Here is a 7,586-nt window from a genome sequence, read left to right as displayed (position 1 = left end):
AGGGCAAGTGGTCTGAGAGAGAGAGTTAGTTCAAGATAGGAGCCTTAGTCACTTATAAACTCATCTCGGAAGTGATATAGCACCACCTGTGCCATTCTATTGGTCACTCAGAGAAACTGTGAGACAGTGGGGGAGAAGGCTTCATAAGGGCATGAACACCAGGAGGTGCAGATCACTGGGGAGCATCTTGGAGTGTGGCTACCACAATCTTCTTGAGGTCAGAAGAGTTTGCCATTGCTGGACTGTAGGGCATTCATGAGAGACTGGCAGGAATGGGGTTGGCACAGGAAAGGAGAGCCAGAGCATGGAGGGCTATATGCTTGGCCAAGGAGTTTGGAGATAATCCTTTTATTAATAGGGAGCGATTGCAGGGATTTAGTTAGAGAGGTCACATGACCAAATTGCTTTTTAGAATGTTCACTGTAAGGGTGGAATAGGGTAAAGCAGAGGGCAAAGAGATTGGGGAGAAAAAGTGGCTAGGAAGCTATGGAATAGTGTAGGAGAGAGAGGAGGAGGCAAAATGTAAGGCAGTGGCGATCAAGAGGTGCCACGGATGATGGGTTCAGGGTATTTTCAGAAGGTGAAATGGCTAGGGAGGCAGAGGATGAAGGAGGGAGGCCTCAGAGTGAGTCCTGACTTGCAGGAGGGACAGGTAAGAATCAATACATACAGAAGGATGGACATAGTTGACATGAGAGTCAAAAAGAGTTAAGATGACCTACGTGTGAATATATAGAGTCTGAGCTGCTTATGGGACATTGAGGTTCAGAGACAGCTGGGGAATAAAGCTAGTTTAGGCCATCTGTAGCAAGGCCTTTTAAGCATTTCTTAGTCTGTGCATACAGGCCAGAGGAGAGCTCTTTTCATTCTGTGTTGTTGTGTCTCACCCACCCTCAAATGAAAGTCATTTTCTAGATGCCATCTTCATAATATGTCATCATCCTTGTATGCCTGCTCTATACCATACTCTGTACTGTGAGCCTTGCATTCATTCACTGCATTTCCTCTTTGCGCTAACCCAGTGAGATGTGTCACATCATTATTTCCTTTTTATAGATGAGGAAACTGAAGTAGGTACTACTGTTACCCCATTTCACAGATGAGGAAACAGGCTAGTGTTAATAACATTGCTCGAGGTTATATAGCATGTACATGATGGACACGGGTCTCAAATCCAGACCTTTTGACTGAGGCCCTGTGCCCTTAACGGGAAAGCCATCTACGGTGTGCTTTATGGAACTAGCCTTTCTGGCAAGGTTGGGGTGAAGTGAATGATGATTTATAACCTGACATGGGAAAGACAGCAAATAAATAAAGCAGGATCAAGGTCAGGAATCCAGATATGCAGTGGTGTGGAGAAAGGATCAAATGCCTTCTTCCTGTTAAGTATATGGGGCTTTGGCATATTGGCAATGCTTGCTAGCTCTTCCCTGGGACTCCCTTCCAGTTTTTTGTTATTTCCGAAAAAAAATGTGTGGAATTGTTTTCATTCACTTAAAAAGACCCAAATTGCTTATTTTCTTGTTATGGGAAAGTGCAGCGTCCTGTGTTAGCCTGATGGCCTTTCAAGCCTAAGATTGATGCAAAGGGAGTTTTACCACAGCACATTTTTCATCAGAAAAGAGAATGTGGAGTGGGTGGGTGAAGGATGTCAGACAGATCATGTCTTTTTCTTGAAGAGGGTTCCCAAAACAGCAGATAAATTGGTCCGGAAATAGCTACCAGCCATCTCTTTATGTAAAACTCACGTTAAAAAAAAAAAAAAAAAGGTTCCCATATCTAAGGTTATACTGTGGAACTTAAGAGGAGATAAAGGGAATGGCAGTCATGCCCTGTTTCATAAATGGCTCCTAGACTATTCGTTTCCTAGAGAAGATGGCCCTCTGGACCTCAGGCTTCCTGCAGATCAGAGTGTGAGAGCACAGGGTCCCACCAACAGACAAGAGAAACTTCATAGCTTCTCTGCACTCGTCTGGAATTTCCCGGAGAAAGCAAAAGACAAGGCTAAATATAGTCTTTCACCTTGAACTGCCATAAAGGTAATAAAAACAGTGTTATGATAGGTTGGTTTGCAACACTCCCACTTCACCTTCTGTGTGAGTTTCCAAGCAACAGAGCTTTACTGAAACCAGAGAAGTAGGGAAGGAAGTGATGAACCCAGAAAGTTCAGCCATGGAGGTGCCCAGGCAGTTTTGGATATCAGAGAACTGCCTGTCCCATCTCCCTAACCTAACCCTCTCTCTCCACTGCACTTCCCTCAGAACCTACCGAAACCCCCAGCACAAAGTAGCTGTTCAATCAGTACATCTGTCCTTGCCTCATTGTTCCCTGACCATGCATCACAGGTTTCTTTCCTGATTTACTGAGGAGCCATCCAATTTTAGAAGAAAAATAGGTTCCATCTTAATTTTCTTCAGTATTTGTTAGCGAGGTAAATAAAGCAGCTCAGTATTTTGGGGAATCTTAAGTCATTATTCAACTTTCGGGGCACAGCTCTCCTTATGTATAGCCCATTGGCCTCTGCGAAATTTCTGGTCTTGGTTTTGGATTTCAAAACAGTAGTATTTAATTAAAATTAATTAAAAAAATTTTTTTAATCTTTATTTTTGAGAAAGAGAGAGACAGAATGTGAGCAGGGGAGGGGCAGAGAGAGAGGGAGGCACAGAATCTGAAGCAGGCTCCAGGCTCTGGGCTGTCAGCACAGAGCCCAACGCGGGGCTTCAACCCACGAAACGCGAGTTCATGATCTGAGCCAAAGTCGGACCCTCAACCCACTGAGCCACCCAGGCGCCCCTTAATTAAAATTAATTTAATGAAAGCTCCCAACTGAATGTTCTTTCTCAACTAATCTTAACACATAATGCTTTTTACTTCTAACTTTTATTTTTCTATTGAAAGAAATGTCTGTTAGATCAAAGAAAATTACGAAACTTTTCCAGGCTGGGTTAACAATTAACATGGTGCTTAGTGCCTATCAATATACTTGTTTGTACTAACATCATAAAAATGCACAAGTTCACACGAACAAGCTCAGGAAAGCAAAAACCACATCAAGACTGCCTAACAGGGAAGTAATCCCCATTTCCAGAAGGCCCACAGTAATAGAGTCAAATGCCGAATATATGAAGATTTATGACATGTTTGCACATTGTTACCACACATTATATTGCTAAGTCAGTCAATTCAGGGCCAGAAGGAAGTCAGTCCATGGATACACTTAGCCTTGAGTTTGCAACTCTTCCATCTGCTACAATCACAGAAACCGCTCAGTGCGGGAAGGTCAGTGCCTACTGGACATTAGCAAATGCTGGCTATGTGTAAGACCCTAGTAACAGTTTTCTATGTGTACAACTTGTCCAAGTTTTCTATAATGGTCTTTGTAATCCTGCGATTATGATTTTGCCTATTGAAGAAATCATTTGATGACATCACTGAAGTGGGCATTGTCTGACAGGTTTTGGAGAACGAAATAAAATTCCAAAAATATATTCCAGGATGGAATTTGATATGTTTGCTGTTCTCCTCCCTTTTCAGGGACACATCTAGCTGTCTCGAGGGAGAGGTGGCACCCAGGAACCACATGGGACTGGCACACTCAGGCTGGCACTCTGTACTTCTGAGGTCCAGATGGAACCAGACAAGCCCCAGCACCTAGCTCTGACTTCCATTTAACCCTTAGCTTTTCTTCTCCCCAATTTGTCCTCTTGTTAGTTCTTCCAGTTTAGAAACTCTTTTTGAAGGGATGTGCTTCCTTCTTCTTCCTACTTCCATATTCTCTGTGTTTTGTCCTCTCTTCTTTGCCTTAGTGCCTGCCTCAAACATGGGACTGAGTAACTGACCTCTCCCACTCAACCCAGGGTCATCCCCGTAATGTGCCCCTGGCAGCAATGCTGTTGCGTGTCCAGGAGACCTCAGCCAGCTCCTGGGTTTCTTTCAAGACTTTCCTTTCTTAGAGTAATTTTAGGTTCAGAGCAACATTTAGAGGAAGGTACAGAGATTTTCTGTCCCCATACATGCAAAGCTTCTGCCATTATCAACATCCCCCACCAGAGTGGCATTCTTGTTACAATGGATGAACCTGCACTGACACATCATAATCATTCAAAGTCTATCATTTACATTAGGGCTCACTTTTTTTTATGAACATTTGACACACAATATTACATTAGTTTCAGGGGTACAGCATAGTGATTCAACTTCTTTATATGTTATGGTATGCTCATAACAAGTGTAGCTAACACCTGTTATGGTACAACCCTATTACAATACCACTGACTATATTCCCTATGCTATACCTTTTATTCCCATGATGTACTCATTTCATAACTGGGAGCTTGTATCTCCCACTCTTTTTCACCCATTTGCCCATTCCCTCATGCCCTCTGGTAATCATCCATTTGGGTTCACTCTTGGCATTGTACATTCTATGGGTTTCCACAAATACATAATGACATGTATCATATAGACTGTTTTCATTGCCCTATAAATCCTCTGTGGTCCACCTTTTCATCCCTTTCTCCTAACTAACCCCTGGAAATAACCATATTCATAGTTTTGCTATTCTAGAATGTCACATAGTTGGAATCATGTAGTATATAGCCTTTCAGATTGGCTTCTTGTACTTAGTGGTATGCATTTAAGTTTCCTTTATGTCTTTGTATGGCTCAATGATTCATTCTCTCTTAGCACTGAATAATACTGTATTGTCTGGATGGACCTCAGTTTATTTATCTATGTACCTACTGAAGGACATCTCGGTTGCTTCTAAGTTTTGGCAATTCTGAGAAAAGCAGCCATAAACATTCATGTGTAGGTTTTTATGTGGACATGCGTTCTCAATTCTTTTGGGTAAATGTCAAGGAGCCTGATTGCTGGATCATGTGGGAAGAGTATGTTTAGTTTTGTAGGAAACTGCCAAACTATGTTCCAAAGTGACTCTACATTTTGCTTTCCCACCAGCAATGTCTGAGAGTTCCTGTTGTATACACCCCACCAGCATTTAGTGTTGTCAGTGTTGTGGATTTTGTCCAATCTAGATAGGTATGTGTGGTAGGATCTCACTGTGCTTTTAATGTGCATTCCCCTGATGACATATGATGTGGAGCATCTTTTCATATGCTTTTTAAAAAAAAAAATACAGGGCTTTTATTGTATCTTTAAAATATCACAAATAGGCCTTAGGAATCATCTACTGGGGTGTCTGGGTGGCTCAGTCGGTTAAACGGTCAACTCTTGGTTTAGGCTCAGGTCATGATCTCTTGGTTCCTGAGTTCAAGCCCTATGTCGGGCTCTGTGCTGACAGTGCGGGGCCTGCTTGAGATTCTCTCTCTGCCCCTCCCCTGCTCACACTCTCCCTCTCAAAATAAATAAATAAACTAAAAAAAAAAAAAGGATCATCTACCATTTTGTTTCTGTTCCTGGACAACTTAGAAATTATTCATCAGCCTGCTGAACGATTCTTTTTTCAGAGACATAGATCCATCCCCAAATTTTCTGATATTCTTCTTTTCAACTGTTGTGGCTTGGTGAATCAAAGCAGCTGAATTTGATACAAGTTCAATGTCATTTCCTTCTACAATTAACTCATCTTTTTGGGCACAAGACACTGAACAAGCAATGCCTGGTCTCATCCAATCCCTGCAGATGTATTCTTCAACCAGGAAATTTTGGACTTCAATAAGATACCTGTTCTCCTGAATAATGACATTGATGGAGGAAGTGAGCATACACAGACCTCATCTTATAATGAAAACCAAATAGAACACCCTTGATCACGTTCTGTACATGGCTACAGAAAGTGTGAACAGTAGCCAGTTCCTTTCTATTTCCCCACCATTTGTCAACCTAGAACCTCTTCTTTTTCTTTCCAGGAAGACAGAGTTTTACATTGAAGTGCTTTGAAGTCCTTCTGCAGGGTTCTTCTGTGGCTTTTCACAATAACTGTGCATCCTTTCACAGTGATGTTGACATTTTCTGGAATGTCAGTAATCTGACAGCTGAGAATGATCTTCATTCTCACAGTAGATGAGGCAAAGAGCTCATATGCTTATTTGCCATCTCTATGTCTTTGGTGAGGTGTCTGTTAAGGTGTTTGGCCTGTTTGTAACTAGGTCTTTCATTTCCATATTGTCAGGTTTTAAGAGATCTTTGTATATTTTGGGTAATAGTGCTTTATCAGATGTGTTTTTTGCAAAGGCATACTCCTAGTCTCTGGGTTATCTTCTCATTTTCTTCACATTGCCTTTCACAGAGCAGAAGTTTTGGGGCACTTGGCTGGCTCAGTCAGTAAAGCACGTGACTCTTGATCTTGAGGTTTTGAGTTCGAGCCCCACACTGGGTGTAGAGATTATTTTAAAAATAAAAATAGGGGCACCTGGGTGGCTCAGTTGGTTGAGCATCCAACTCTTGATTTCAGCTCAGGTCATGATCCCAAGGTCATGAGAATGAGCCCCGCATTGGGCTCTATGCTGAGCATGGGGCTTGCTTGAGGTTCTCTCTCTCCGCCCTCTCCCCTGCTTGACATATTCTCTCTTTCTCAAACAAAAAATAATAATAAAAAAGTAAAAATAAAAGTTACCCCTCTTGATAATATTCACAGAGCAGAAGCTTTTAATCTTAATGAAGTACAGCTTATCAGTTATTTCTTTCTTGGATTGTGCCTTTGGTTTGTATTAAAAAAAAATTTTTTTTTAACGTTTATTTTATTTTTGAGACAGAGAGAGACACAGCAAGAATGGGGGAGGGGCAGAGAGAGAAGGAAACACAGAATCGGAAGCAGGCTTCAGGCTCTGAGCCATCAGCCCAGAGCTGGACGCGGGGCTCGAACTCTTGGACCGTGAGATCGTGACCTGAGCTGAAGTCGGACGCTTAACCGACTGAGCCACCCAGGTGCCCCTGGTTTGTATTTAAAAGTCATCTCCATGTCCAAGGTCATCTAGGTTCTCTTTAATGTGATCATCCAGGAGTTTTATTGTTTTGCACTTTATATTAAGTCTATGATCCATTTTAAGTTAATTTTTGTGAAGGTGTTAAGTTCCATGCCTAGAATTCCTGGGTAGTACAAGTGCCTTATATCAACAAAATACTAATTCCTCCTTCCCTTCCCTTGTGTCATTGTTGTCATTTATTTTACATACATACATAAGAATATATGCACCCATAAGCTATATTCATAAGCATACATGGTTGCTATTCATATTTTGAACAAACAATTATCTGGCTAGGTCAATTAAGAATAAGAAAAATAGGGGTGCCTGGGTGGCTCAATCAGTTAAGCATCTGGCTGTTGATTTGGGCTCAGGCCATGATCTCATGGTTTGTGAGATTGAGCTCCACATCAAGCTCTGTGTTGGGCTTGTTACTGACAGTATGAAGCCTGCTTGGGATTCTCTCTCTCTCCCTCTCTCTCTGCCCCTCCCCTGATAGCTCTCTCTCTCTCTCTTTCTTTCTCTCTCTCAAAATAAATAAAAAAATTTTTTAAAGAATAAAAAATAGTAGTTTTTATGTTATCTTCACTGTTTCTTATTTCTTCTCTGATGCTCTTTCTTTATGTATATCTGAGTTTCTTTTGTTTTTAAGTTTATTTA

At 41.6% G+C, this 7,586-nt stretch overlaps 1 pseudogene; it reads right to left on the bottom strand.

The window, feature by feature from the left end:
• Nucleotides 1–5,237: 5,237 nt before the first annotated feature.
• LOC106973319 (60S ribosomal protein L9-like) lies at nucleotides 5,238–6,256 on the bottom strand (annotated as a pseudogene).
• Between the last annotated feature and the right edge of the window lie 1,330 nt (nucleotides 6,257–7,586).

This window comes from Acinonyx jubatus, chromosome C1 (assembly GCF_027475565.1).
Source record: "Acinonyx jubatus isolate Ajub_Pintada_27869175 chromosome C1, VMU_Ajub_asm_v1.0, whole genome shotgun sequence".
Lineage (NCBI taxonomy): Eukaryota > Metazoa > Chordata > Mammalia > Carnivora > Felidae > Acinonyx > Acinonyx jubatus.
This window is presented reverse-complemented; position numbering and strand designations above follow the sequence as displayed.